General features: G+C 48.9%; 1 long non-coding RNA gene across 1 annotated transcript; it reads right to left on the reverse strand.

The window, feature by feature from the left end:
• Positions 1 to 12,321: 12,321 nt before the first annotated feature.
• On the reverse strand, positions 12,322 to 13,830 carry LOC135292875 (uncharacterized). Its single transcript, XR_010355038.1, has 3 exons — positions 13,085 to 13,830; positions 12,863 to 12,941; positions 12,322 to 12,677 (listed from the first exon to the last, which is right to left on the reverse strand). It is a non-coding gene; the product is annotated as an uncharacterized LOC135292875 (long non-coding RNA).
• Positions 13,831 to 15,061: the final 1,231 nt, after the last annotated feature.

Genomic DNA, 15,061 nt, shown 5'->3' on the forward strand with positions numbered 1-15,061 from the left:
GGCACAAAACTTCAACTGGTCTTCCAGAGAAGAGGATGCCTCACTCCAGAAGTTGTCCAAGAGCAGGAGCTTTATTCAACCTGACCCAGTGAAACCCTCTCATCCCCAAGAACAGAATTCCTGTTCTGTGGGTTCTCTGATGTGCTGGGTGCCCTCACAACGCTTCTGGCCAGAATGTCTGCCGAGGGCAGCCAGGCTGCTGCAGGGGCAGTGACCTCACAGCCATCACCATGGCAGCCCTGTCCCCTGGGCCTGGCTCTCCCCTTTCCTCTGCCCCTGCCGTGTCTCTGCTGGCATGAGGAGTTTTGTCATGAATATCTTGTCCCCAAGGTGCTGGGGCCAATGGCTTCCCAGGAAGGCTCCTGGAGCAGAAGTGGCTTTTCAGAGCCCAGGCAGAAATGAGCCCTGAGGCAGCAGCTCTGCAGTGCTGGCAACCAGGCCGGGCTGCCAAGGGAGGCTTCTGGCCATGCCCTGCAAGCAGCTGCTGCTGCCAAGGTGCCTTTGGTGCCTCAGGCTCTGCCTGGCACAGCTCCCAGCATGGCACTCTGCTCTTGTGCCCGAGCCCTTCCCTGTGCTGGGGCTGGCCTGGGGCTTTTCCTGCAGCGGGACCTGCCCTGCTGATGGCACAGGAAAGGCAGCTCCTGCTGGAGCAGGAGGCTCTGCCTGCAATGGGCTCCAACAGCTCCGGCCAGGCCCTGTTGACTCCAAAATTGCTTCCTAGAGCAGAATATTCTAATAATTGTTATAGCTTCCATACTGTGGAATAAATAACTCTTTTTAAAAAAAAATTACTCTGTGGTGTAAATAAGCCATTCTGTCTAATCATGATCACAACTAATCAGAGCTGTATTTATGTAAATTTATCTGGTATTCCATTGTTAATCCCGTGGGACAAATTGCATTGAAGCTCAATTTCACCTGTCCAATCTTTACAACTTCTGGCACAGTGTGGGGCTGGGATTGGATCCAGCTGCTCCCAGCCTCTGCTCTTAGAAGGAATTTTAGAAGTCTAGGGCCCCTGCAGGGGTTTGAGGATCCATGGTGGCTGTTGGGTGTCATTTCTCCACCTCATGACACAGCAGGAGTTTCTCAAAAAAAGAACTAAAGCGTTTGCCTGAAGCTCCCACTCTGCCCATGACAGGAAACCATATGACTATCTGGAGTATTCTGGATCTTTGGCTGCCTGGGGACTCCTGGGATGTCACCGTGGAGCTCCCATGAGTGTCTGTGACAGATCGATGCCTTTGCAGCCCAAGGTGCCCTGGGATGTCACCGTGGAATGACTGTGACTGCCTCTGACCACAGGGCTCTTTACCATCTCCAGAAACCCCTGGGAGGTGTCCATGGAGCCCCTGTCTCTACCTGTGACATTCCAGCTCTCGAACAGCCTGAAGACTCTTGAAATGTCCCCATGGAACATCTCTGAAGGCCTGTGACAAATCTGATCCTTGGCGGGAAACCATCCCCAGCCCCCTGTTGCTATGGTCAGTTTCCATGGCAACCATCCCCAGCCCCCTGTTGCCATGCTCAGTCCCTTGGCAGCTCCATGCAGACCCCATGCCAGGGGTGGTTGCCATGAACACCAGCTCAAGCCTGCAGCCAGAGCCTGTTGCCATGGCAACCACTGGCAGCCCCCCCCACCCCCAGGGTCATGGGATCCCAGATCCACAGAACTGGCTGAGCTGGGAGGGACCCATCAGGATCCTGGAATCCAACTGCTGGCCCTGCACAGGACACCCCAACAATGCCAGCCTGGGCCTGGCAGCGCTGGCCAAACGCTGCTGGAGCTCAGAGAGCCCTGGAGCTGGGAGCCTTCCCTGGGGAGCCTGGGCAGTGCCCCAGCAGCCTCTGGGCAAAAACCTTTTCCTGAGATCCAACCTGAGCCTGCCCCGACTCAGCTGCAGCCGTTCCCTCCAGTCCTGTCCCTGGGCACCAGAGGGAAGAGGTTCCCACAGCCCCAGCCAGGGACCCGCTCCCAAGGCTGTTGCCATGGCCACCAGGGCTGGGACCAGTTGGGATGCTCGCTTTCCACAGTCTGGGGTTCAGGAATGGGATTCCCCAATTTCCTGCTCCCGCTAAAACCGCGCTGCTGCTCGCTGCCCTCCCACCTCCCATGGAAACCACAAAAGGCAAAGATCCTGGGCTGGGATAAGAACAATTTACTGGGAACAGCAACAAGATAAAGAACAAACAGGAACAGAAACAATACTGGTAACCGAAGGGAAAAGAAAAACTATTTACAGGGAAAACCAAAACACAACTCACTGGGTCATCCTGGCCACTTATTTCCTCCTGCCTGGGAAGGACACCCTTCTCCTCAGGGAGAGAGAGACCCTTTCCTGCCTCTGGCAATGACTTGAGGAGGGAGTGAATATAATGACATGGCCCCAGCCAGATCCTCATGTTCTTCAATCCCACATCATGTCATTGCCAGGGGCAGGAGAAGGGACAGGTGTCTTCCCAGCATGGATTACAGTGAACATGGATCACAGGTCTCTTCCCAACGTGGGTCCTCCAATTGGGTATGAAGCTGGAGCCAGGCACGAAGCTCTCCCTGCAGGGACATTTGCAGGGCTTGCCTTACCGGTGCTTCCATATGTGTCTGTTCAGGTTACAGCTCTGGGTGAAGCTCTTCCCACACTGGCGACACTTGTAGGGCCTCTCCCCACTGTGGATGCACTGGTGGGTGATGAGGTGGGAGTTGTACTTGAAGCCCTTCCCGCAGTCGGGGCAGCGGAAGGGGCTCTCCTCGGTGTGAATCCGCTCTGTGATGGGAATACGACCTTTTTGTTCACTAAAAACAGGAGGGAATATATTGTAAATAAGTAACTGTCAGTTGGAATGTGATAACTGTGAGGGGAACATGACCTTGTTGTTCACTAGAAACAGGGGGGGAATATAGTGTAAATAAGTAACTGCCAGTTAGAATGTGATAACTAGCTTACGAACTTGAGAAACCGCAAAAGACAAACACTGTTGAGCTAATCAACCACAAGTTGTTCCAAGTCTTAGGCTCAAGGACTTCATCAACGACCACCAGAAGGCAGGAGAAGACCCCCTGGCAGCAAGGCGAACATGCGCGGAGAGAGACACCGGAAGGAGGAAGGATGGGGGCATAAAAGGAGAACGGAACGACCCTCAGCGCGGTAGTTGGTGGAGCGAGGACTCCCCTGCCGCCCAGCGCTGCATTTTGCTTTCTCTTTTCTGTAATAATAAATTGGCTTTTAATTGGCTCCGATAGCCTGTTGTGCTCATTTATAACAGCTTGGTGCCGTGACTCGGATCGGAGGCTGCGGGGGATTCTCAGTCGCTGGGGGGGCGCCCCACCAGCTTGGTGGCCCCAGTGGCTGAAGAGTTCAGCCTCGGCCCCGACCGACGAACCCCGAAAAGAAGGAAAAGAGAAAGCAAAGGGAGATTAAGGGCCCAGGAAACCCCTTAAAAGTTTTGTAAACAAAGTCCGGACGAAGACGCGGGACGCGTAAGTATTACGGGATCCGTCCGGGTGGGGTTGGGATCCCGGAGTGCGGCGAGTGTGTGGTGTGTGAGAGGAGAGCTGGCAGCCGGACTCTCCAAGCGAGTGTGGACCCCCAGTAGTGCGGTTCCCACAGAGCCGCGAGGGCTTGGGCCACGAACCAGGGGAAGCGAAAGTTGATTGTGTGAAAGAAGGCACTCCGGAAGAATGGGACAGGGGAAGAGTAAGCCCCCTGTCGATGTAAAACTCCCTCCGATTCCTAGGGAGAGTCCTTTAGGATTTTTAATAGAGAACTGGCAACATTTTCCAGGCACACAAGGCAAGGATAAGGCTAAAATGATTCACTATTGTGTTGAAGTATGGGGAGGAAAGGAGATTTCAAAGGGTGTATTTTGGCCTATATTCGGATCCTCAGAGGATTGGGTAAGGCAAATCCTGAATATTTGGGTAAACAGCAAGAAACCCCCCTGTACTAAAGAAGAAAGTGATTATGCAAAGGTGTGGGTAGAAAAACCAGAAGTGTTTCTTTTTAAACTCTCTGAAGTGCCAAAAGGGAAAAAGAGCAGGAAAAAGGGAAGTAGACCAGAAGAAACCCTAGTGCCTCCCCCACCCTATGTACCCCCACCCCAGGAACAGGAAGTGGCAGCCCCTCCGAATGCACCGACAGGGACAGACTCAGATTTGGATGGACCTGAGTATACAGGACCAGCGACCCGAAGTCGAACCAAAAAGGGTTTATACCCCTTAAGGGAAATGCCTATGGGGGGGCCACAGGCAGGTATAGGGTTTGTGTCGGTGCCCCTGAGCTCGGGAGATGTCAGGGAATTTAAGAAAGAAATGGGACACCTCTTGGAGGATCCGCTTGGGGTTGCTGAACGGGTAGACCAATTTTTAGGGCCCAACATGTATACCTGGGAAGAATTACAATCTATACTGAACATTTTATTTACGGCAGAAGAGAAAAATATGATTAGAAGGGAAGGGATGCGCATTTGGGATACGCAGCATGCGCAGGGGCCGGCGGCAGACATAAAATGGCCATTACAAAACCCCAATTGGGACCATCAAAACCCGGCCCATAGGGTCCACATGCAGGATCTCAGAACGATAATCGTGCAAGGAATCAGGGAATCTGTTCCGAGAGGGCAGAATATTAACAAAGCCTTTAATGAAAGACAAAAGAAGGATGAGACCCCCACCAAATGGCTGGAGAGACTGAGAAAGAACTTTCAGTTATACTCAGGAATGGATCCGGATGGGCAGATGGGGCAGGCAGTACTAAAGGTACATTTTGTTTCCAAATCCTGGGAAGACATCAGAAAGAAAATACAAAAGTTGGAAGATTGGCAAGATAGAGGATTAGATGAGTTGTTAAGGGAAGCTCAGAAAGTGTACGTGAGGAGGGAAGACGAGAGAGATAGGAGGCAGGCTCGAATAATGGTGGCAGCGGTACGCGAAAGCCAGGGGTTAGATAGGAGATTCGAGCAGAGCAGAAGGGAACCGAGACGGAACGAACCATCCCCAGGGGGATGGAAAGGTCCAAGGGAAAAGCAGGAGTTAAAGGTGTGCTTTTACTGCGGGAGAAGAGGACACTTTAAGAGGGAGTGCCGGATGCGGATCCGAGATGAGAAGGAGTTCAAGGAGGATTAGGGGGGTCAGGGGCTCTACCTCTTGGGGACCCAGAAACATCAAAGGGAGCCCTTGATAAAATTGAAGGTGGGTCCCCAGGGCCAGGAAGTTATCTTCCTGGTCGACACTGGAGCTGAGAGATCTACGCTCCAGTCGTTACCCAAAGGGTGTAAATTATCAAAAGAAACTGCCACGGTAGTGGGAGCAAAAGGGGAACCTTTTGAAGTTAAGATAATAAAGGAAGTACCGGTGGAATCAGATTCCAAGATGGGTATTGGAAACTTTTTATTAGTGCCAGAATCAGACTATAACCTATTAGGTAGAGACATGATTGTAGAATTAGGCATTCAAATCGAAGTGGTAGAACAGGAGATTCGGATCAAGTTGTGCCCCTTAAAATTAGAGGATGAGAAGAAGATTAACCCTGAAGTATGGTATAGTCCTGACAGTGCCGGAAGACTGGAAATTACTCCCTTTAAAGTAACAATTAGAAATCCGGAGATTCCAGTAAGAATAAAACAGTACCCGATGTCCTTGGAAGGGAGAAAAGGGTTGAAACCAGAGATTGACCGACTAATCAGTCAAGGATTGTTGGAGCCTTGCATGTCTCCTTATAATACTCCAATTCTCCCTGTAAAGAAACCAAACGGGTCCTATCACCTAGTACATGACCTGAGGGAAATAAATAAGAGAACAATAGCTAGATTTCCGGTGGTAGCAAACCCTTATACATTATTGAGTAAACTAAGCCCGGACAACCACTGGTATAGTGTAATAGACCTAAAGGATGCCTTTTGGGCTTGTCCCTTGGATGAGGCAAGTAGAGATTACTTTGCCTTTGAATGAGAAGATCCAGAAACTGGAAGGAAACAACAACTCAGATGGACAGTATTACCCCAAGGATTTACAGAATCCCCGAACTTATTTGGACAAGCCTTAGAACAAATTCTAGAGAATTACCAGACAGATGCTGGAGTAACCCTGATACAATATGTAGATGATTTATTATTAGCAGGAAAAGAAGAGGAAGAAGTAAGAAGAGAAAGTATAAGGCTTTTTAATTTCCTGGGACTTAAAGGTTTAAAGGTTTCAAGGGCTAAATTACAGTTTGTGGAAGAAGAAGTAAAGTATTTAGGGCACTATTTGAGACGGGGTGAGAAAAGAATAGACCCAGAAAGGGTACAGGCTATTTTATCATTACCAATACCCAAGAATAAGAGACAAATCAGGCAAATCTTGGGGTTAACAGGGTACTGTAGACAGTGGATTGAAAACTACAGTAGCAAGGCCAGATTCTTGTATCAAAAATTGACTCAGGATGGATTGATGAAATGGACTCAAGAGGATACTGAAAATTTGAAGGAACTGAAGGAAAGTTTAGTACATGCCCCTGTTTTAAGCCTCCCTGATTTAAAAAGACCCTTTTATTTATTTGTTAATATAGAGGGAGGAGTTGCCTTCGGGGTACTTACCCAAGAATGGGCAGACAAAAAGAAACCTGTAGCGTATTTATCAAAACTTTTGGACCCCGTAAGCAGAGGATGGCCCACATGTTTACAAATGTTGGCTGGGTGCGCCTTACTAGTTGAAGAAGCTAAGAAAATTACCTTCAACAGTAGCCTTAAGGTTTACTCTCCCCATAATATCAGGAGTGTAATGCAACAGAAAGCAGACAAATGGATATCCGATGCTAGACTCCTAAAATATGAAGGGATTTTACTAGAAGCACCAAATTTTACCCTAGAAACAACTGCAATTCAAAATCCAGCTACCTTTTTGTTTGGGAGCATAGAGCAAGAACCTTTAACACACAATTGCTTGATAACTATTGAGGAACAAACCAAGATCAGGCCTGATCTGGAAGAAGAAGAATTAGATAAAGGAGAAAGGTTGTTTGTAGATGGATCCTCCCAAGTGGTAGAAGGAAAACGGCAATCAGGGTAGGCCATCATTGGGGGCAAAGGCTTACAAGTAGTGGAATCAGGGGCCTTGGATAAATCTTGGTCAGCACAAGCCTGTGAACTGTACGCCATCCTTCGGGCTTTAAAACTTTTAAAAGGAAAAGAGGGAACAATATATACTGATTCTAAATATGGGTTTGGGGTAGTACATACCTTCGGAAAACTATGGGAAGAAAGGGGACTAATCAACTCACAAGGGAAGGGATTAGTTCACCAGCAATTGATAGCTGGGGTATTGCAAGCCCTGAGAGGGCCAAAAAGGATAGCTGTAGTACATCTGAAAGGCCACCAAACAGGAACAGACCTCAAGACTAGGGGTAATAATGCAGCAGATCAGGAGGCAAAACGGGCAGCAGCAAGGGAAATGGTTTTAAGGGAAAACTCAGGAGAGCAAGATAGACAAAGGGCAAATACGGAATTAGTCTTCACCCCCGAAGAGGAGGATAAGTTAAAAAAACTAGAGTTGTCCAAGAATAATGGGAAATGGATAACCCAGGATGGGTGGGAAATATTACCCAAAGCAGTAGCCCAACGAATTCTGTATAAATTACACCAAAGCACACACTGGGGAGCCCAAGGGTTAGCAGACCATTTCGCAACTAAGTACATGACTATTGGGTTACACGACATTGCTAAATATATCACCAAGAGCTGTCCCACTTGTTTACAGGTTAATCGAAGTAACTTGAGGAAATTACCTCCTGGAGGGCGGCCTTTAGCAAAAAGGCCATTTTCGAGTATACAAATTGATTTTACAGAACTACCTAAAGTGGGGCGAATCAGATACCTTTTGGTGATAGTAGACCACCTTACACACTATGTGGAGGCGTTCCCAACTACTAGAGAAACTGCCCAAACTGTAGTAAAAACCTTGCTAGAAGAAATAGTACCAAGGTATGGGGTACCTGAGACTATAGATTCAGATAAAGGGCCACATTTTACCTCAAAGGTAACACAAGATTTGGCTAATGCACTGGGAATAAAATGGGAACAACATACCCCCTATCATCCTCAAAGCTCGGGACGGGTGGAGAGAATGAACGGGGAAATAAAAAAGCAATTAACCAAATTAGTATTAGAGACCAAGTTGTCATGGGTAAAATGTATACCGCTGGCCCTGCTGAATGTTAGGACACAGCCACGAGCAGATATGGGCCTATCTCCTTTTGAAATGTTGTATGGGATGCCTTATAACCTAGAAAAGGTACAGTCAAATCCCAATATAAGTGATCAGAATTTGAACCACTACTTAACTATTTTGGCAAAGTACAGAAAAAGTTTGTGGGAAAAAGGAATGTGGGCCCAGAGACCTCCTCTAAATCTTGTATTACACCAGGTTCAGCCAGGAGACTGGGTGTTAATCAAGAGCTGGAAAGAAAACCCTTTAACCCCAAAGTAGGAAGGCCCATATCTCACCCTGCTTACCACAGACACTGCTGTACGGACAGCCGAAAGAGGGTGGACTCACGCCAGCAGAATAAAAGGACCAGTGAACCCTTCCAACTTCCCTGAGCATCCACAGAACCCTCAGTGGAGAATAAAAGGACCCCCAGACGGCCTAAAACTAACTCTCACTAAAACCCCAGAAATGGGACGTCACCCTGATGACTGAGCAATGGGAAAGACTGGGACGGGCTGACCAAAGGAGAGTCCAACAGAAACTGTCATTAATTCTGCAGCCATATTTACTAAGTTTAGCAGGCTTCAATTCGGCAGCTCGAGAGGCCATAACGAACCCCCCGGACAACTGGGTTTGGTGGATTGAGACTTATAAATATCAGGAGGAACCTTCGTTCCGACCCCTTAGATGCAGTCCATGTTGTAATTGCGGTAAGGAGTGCTGCGAAGCATGGGTAGCGTTCAGGTGCGGGGGTTGCCATAAAGTGTATTGGACAGTACAAAGGGTATTGAATGAATTGCGGTGTGGGCAATGTCGGAGTAGAGACCTCAGAGAGGACGACTGGAGTCTTGCACTAGAGCAGGAAAATAGAGTACCCTATTCTCAATTTAGGGCAGTTTATGAAACCCCAGAACAATTGTTATTAGCCTGGGCTCGATGGGAAGTCAAAGGATGGCTGCGTAAGTGTTCAGAGATAGCTCACTCTCTCATAGTGAGTACTAAGTGTTTATATACGGTTCCCTCCCTGAGAACTTCAGTAATAGGACCTATCCCAGAAGGCAAGACTCCAGAGGACGCTTTAGCGGACCGGGTTGCGAAATTATACTTATAGCTGATAACTGTAAATTTAGTTGTAAGGAGAAGTGGTGGATTCACTGCCAGTAGGGGAGGGGTTCCCCGAGGTGTACACCCACCCTGTCGGGAATAATAGAGGGATCTAACCAACCGGGGTTTTGAAATATAAGGTAGCCACCTGGGGATTAAGAAAGAGACCCCTTGCGTGGCGGAATATCTATCCTGAAGGAATGGATCCAGAGCTTTACTGTTATCACCCTATCGAGCCCTCTATTCTGCCTGCTGTCGATATTTTGGGGACCAAGTGCCGGAAAGAAAGTGGGAGAGAGGAGTTGAGCCCATCCCCGAGGAAAATTCTTGCTGCCGAGAAGATGAGTTACCCCGTAGCTCGAAGCAACCGGGTTGACGGGTTAGGCAGAGGAATGATCCATGGGGAAGGGCGACTCTTACACGGCACAAGAAATAAAGACCACAATATGATGACGGCGAAACTGGGCGAGGGGAATAACAGAGGGGAGAAGGCAAAGCAGAGAACTAATAGAATGAACCACTCTGGCAGTGGGTCCTTCCATTTTTCCAGGTGGGGCTGGAACGTGTGGATAATGCTAATGATGCCTGGGGCAAAAGCCAGCGTGTCGCACGAGCCCTTTAAATGGTCTCTAGTTAGATGGGAAGATCAGAAAGTAATCAAGAACCTTACCCAGCCAGGAGCCCCGGCCTTTTGTGTTTACTTAACTGAATTGCTCACCATATGGCCCGGAGATGTTCCAACAAGCCCCCACAACCCCCAGAGACGATATAAAGCCTTTTACATGTGTCCAGCCTCGAATCCCGGGAAGTCTTATTGTAATTACCCTGGATATAATTATTGTGCATATTGGGGATGTGAGACTATAGCACTGGGATTCTCCCCCGGAGGAGGGCCGGATAGATACTTAAAGGTGAACCGTGGGCCCCCAGGATGTCAGGACCCACGTTATGGGTATGATGGGATAATAAATGGAGGACACTCACGGTGGTGCCAGTACATATGTTTAAATGTAACACAACCTGAAGATTCTAGTTGGTTCATAGGGAGAACATGGGGTCTACAACTCTGGGAACCAGGAAGGGATAGAGGAGGGAAGATTTTGATAAAGAAAGAGGCAGCACCAGTAGATAGTCGAGCGGTGGGGTCTAATAGCTTAATACGGAATGCAAACACTTCCGAGGTGGGAAACTCCACCGCGGGATCAAGTGAGTGGCCACTAACTGACCAAACCACCCAAGAGCATAGCATGTTATGGAAAGTAATGCAAGCAGCATTTGGAGTTTTAAACCATACAAACCCAAATTTGACAAAGGAATGTTGGTTGTGCTTTGCTGTTGCTCCTCCCTTCTACGATGCTATAGGTACTACAGCAGAGCTTCGCAGAATTAATGGATCTAATCCACGAGAATGTTATTGGAAAAAGGGAACAGATAGAACTCCAGGTATATCAGTAGCTCAAGTAACAGGGAAAGGGAAATGTATAGGGAAGATCCCCAAAGACAAACAACATTTGTGTGACATCATAGCAGACACCGGAAAAGGAAAAGGACAACCCGCTCAATGGCTCCTCCCGGCAGAGAATGCCAAATGGGTGTGTAATACTTTGGGAATAACTCCATGCATATCCATACCTCATTTCAACGAATCTTCCGAGTACTGCATACAGGCGGTGATACTCCCCCGGGTTATATATCACCCAAAGGAGTACGTATACGAACATCAGACCGTGTCCGAATATCATTTGATGAAAAGGGAGCCCTTCACAGCCTCAGCTCTCACGCTAGCTATATTGCTAGGGATAGGAGGAGCAGGAGTAGGAACAGGGGCGGCCGCTCTAATAAACCAGCAGCAGGGAATGAGGGACCTAAGAGTGTCAGTAGATGAGGATTTAAGTAGAATTGAAAAGGCCATAGATGGACTAGTAAAATCAGTAAGATCATTAGCAGAAGTAGTGCTCCAGAATAGACGAGGGTTAGACTTACTGTTTTTGCAACAAGGAGGGCTGTGTGTAGCATTACGAGAAGAATGTTGCATGTATGCAGATCACACTGGTATAGTAATAGATACCATGGCCGAGCTCAGGAAGCAATTGGAAAAACGTAAAAAGGAAAAGGAAGCGCAGCAAAGCTGGTATGAATCATGGTTCAACCACTCTCCTTGGCTCACAACACTCCTGTCCACTATAGCAGGACCCCTAATATTATTCATCTTAACATTAACGTTTGGGCCCTGTATTTTCAACAAACTAATTAACATAGTAAAAGGAAGATTAGAGGCTGCCCATCTCATGCTCATTAGGGCGAAATATGAACCTTTGAATGGAGGGGAGACAGAGGACTACCTGGAACTCAGCAGAAGGGAGCTTGCCAGATTCAGTGAACAAAAAGAGTAAAATAGAAGAAGGGGGGATTGTGATGGGAATACGACCTTTTTGTTCACTAAAAACAGGAGGGAATATATTGTAAATAAGTAACTGTCAGTTGGAATGTGATAACTGTGAGGGGAACATGACCTTGTTGTTCACTAGAAACAGGGGGGGAATATAGTGTAAATAAGTAACTGCCAGTTAGAATGTGATAACTAGCTTACGAACTTGAGAAACCGCAAAAGACAAACACTGTTGAGCTAATCAACCACAAGTTGTTCCAAGTCTTAGGCTCAAGGACTTCATCAACGACCACCAGAAGGCAGGAGAAGACCCCCTGGCAGCAAGGCGAACATGCGCGGAGAGAGACACCGGAAGGAGGAAGGATGGGGGCATAAAAGGAGAACGGAACGACCCTCAGCGCGGTAGTTGGTGGAGCGAGGACTCCCCTGCCGCCCAGCGCTGCATTTTGCTTTCTCTTTTCTGTAATAATAAATTGGCTTTTAATTGGCTCCGATAGCCTGTTGTGCTCATTTATAACACGCTCGCGAAGGAGGAGATTGGAACTGGTGTGAAACCTCTTCCAACACTGGGGACATTCACAGGGTCTCTCCCCAGTGTGGATGCGTTGGTGGATGATGAGCTCAGAGCCGCACCTGAAGCCCTTCCCACACTCCCCACACTCGTAGGCCCATTCCCCAGTGTGGATCCTCTGGTGGCGGATCAGGGTGCTGCTCTTCCTGAAGCTCTTCCCACACTCCAAACACCTGTAGGACTTCTCCCCATCATGAAGCTGCTCATGGGCCACCAGCTCTGCCTGAAGCTCTGTCCACCTTCCTGGCACAGGGTGGGTCTGTCCACCTCAGAGCAACCTGGGCTGGGTTTGGAGCCCCTGGTCCTGTGGGATCTCTGGGGCTTTTCCTCTCTGTTGGATTCCTGTGCCGTCGAGCTGCTCAGAACAGCCTCTTCCATGGGGTTCTTCTGTGGGGATTTTTCCTCCCTGCTCTCCATCCTCAGCTCCTTTTCTGGGGCAGGAAGGACAAGGAGAGGATGGAATTTGCCTCCATTCCAGAGGGAGGGGCAGGAGATCCCCCCAGTCCATTCCTGGCAGGACTATGTCAGAAGTGGGGTTGTCCTGCAGCCAGGGGCCATGCTGGGCTGGGAGATGGAGCAGATGAGAAAGGGAAAGGGGCACTGACTTCCTCCTCACCTGCCTGCATGTTCCAGGGCTTCTTCCTCTTCCTCACAGCCTCCTCCTCCATCCGGCCAAGGTTTGGGAATGAGAAATCCTGTTTGGGGAAAAATACAATGTGTGAGCACATTGGATTAGGTGGTTCCTCCTGCCCAAGTCCATCTCTAGTGCTGCAGCACATCCACAACGAGCCCCTGTGAGCAACCTGCACTCCCACAGCCCAGGGCACGCTTGCTTAACCTGCTGATGGACAAGACCAGAGATGGGTCTGTGTGCACAGCTCCAAACACAGTTTATTGCAATGTAGAGGGTCCAGGCACAGAGACAAAATGGGGCTGAGGACACAGGGTTTGATAAGGGGGGAAAGGGGCGGGTCTGAGGGCCAAGGGCCAATGGGAACTGAGCACAGGTGGTGCAGAGGAGGGGCAGCCCACTGGGGAACCAATGAGGTAACAGGGGCGGAGCATTGCAGTAAACCGGGACCAATGGGGGACAAGAGAGGGGAGAACATTCTAAGGGGAGTACATATAAGGAAAAAAGGGCAGCTGGACTGGGTGATACCAATGAAGGCTGCTGCATTAACATGAGCCTGCAAATGCTGATGGTGAGACCATTGTCCTCAGAGGGGTGTCTCTCTCTGACTCTGGTCACCTTTGCCCTGAGGTATTACAGTTCCAGTGTTGGGCCCCTGCACCTTCACACTCTAGAAGTCACTGGGAATTTGGTGCCCATGTAAACCCCCAAAACACCAAGATTCAGTCCCTCAAAATGCACAAATTACCAAGATGCAGCAAAAATACCCAACCCTCAGTTTCCCCTCTCTGGTCTCTCCACTTCGGGCTCCTGGAGGCCCCCCTGTCTGGGTTGCTGCGGGTCAGGTTTGTATTGGTGTTCCCCTCTCTGGGCTGCTGGGGCTCCTGGCAATCCCACAGGTTCCCCTTCTCTGGGCTCACCACTTTGGCATCATAGGCATCCCAGGGGTCAGCATTGTCTGGGGTCCCTGTTTCAGAGTCCTGGGGTATCCAAGGGTCCACCCTGTCCATGCTGCCAACATGTCCAGGCTTCTGGAGCATCCCCAGCTCTCGCATTGCCCGTTTCTGCTCCCCCCAGTGCCGGTTTCCCTGCCAGCCCTGGCGGTCCCGGGCGATCCCCAGGTGGCTCTGGGCTGACAGTGCAGCCCCTGGGCCGGGCAGAGCCAGCCCCAGCACGGGGGGACCCTGCATCCTCCGCTGCCTCGGCAGCCGCGCCTGTTATGAAATGAACACAATAGGTCATAATGCCAATCACACAATTGTTTAATTGAGGATAAGAAAGCAAAGCACAGCGCTGGGCGACATGGGAGTTACCACTCCACCAACTGCCACAACCCGAACCCGAGTCCCGCTTTCCTTTTTAAGCAACTCCTTTTCCAGGTTTTAGGTCATCCTTCCGGTGAATCTGTGGTGAATCTGCGCATGTTCTTCTTGTTGCTAGGGGGTCTTTATCTGCCTCCTGGTGGTCGTTTGATGAAGGCTCGTCGTCTTCCTCGCTTGCGTCCCTTTGGCTTATTCGACCTATGTTCTACAATATTGCTCAAAAAGGCTTCTGTGGTTAATATTGCTTAAAAAGGCAGTTCTATAATAAGGCATCTGTGGTCAGTATTGCTTAAGAAGTTAGTTCTCAGCTGATCATGCTTGAGTAACCAGTTCCTGCACAGTACATTTCCAGACTTTTGCTCTACAATGCAATTATACATTCAACGGGCAAAAAGAAGGGCCACCACTCTATCACAATCCCCCATTTCTCTTTATCAATCTTTTTGTCCGTTGAACCTAGCTAATTTTCTTTTACTAAGCTCTAAATGTTCCTCTATTCCTCCTTCTGCCAATGGTTTATATCTCGCTCTTATAACCATTAGGTGGGCTGCCTCTAGTCTCCCTTTCACAATAGCAATTAGTCTGTTAAACATGCAAGGTCCGAATGTAAGCGTTAGAATGTTTTCCCACTTGATGAGAGACTATTTGAAGGGTTCATGTGATACATTGGCCTTTGCCCCTGATACTATTAGCATTATCTATACATTCCAATCTCACCTGGAAAAGTGGTAGTGCTCACTGCCAGAATGGTTTATTTTCTTAATTCTTTGCCCTGTCATCTCCCCTCTGTTATTCCCTTCGCCCAATTCCGTTATCGTCAGATTGTGGTTTCTATTTCTGGTGCCGCGTAGGAGTCGCCCCT

This window comes from Passer domesticus, unplaced genomic scaffold, assembly GCF_036417665.1.
Source record: "Passer domesticus isolate bPasDom1 unplaced genomic scaffold, bPasDom1.hap1 HAP1_SCAFFOLD_55, whole genome shotgun sequence".
Classification (NCBI taxonomy): domain Eukaryota; kingdom Metazoa; phylum Chordata; class Aves; order Passeriformes; family Passeridae; genus Passer; species Passer domesticus.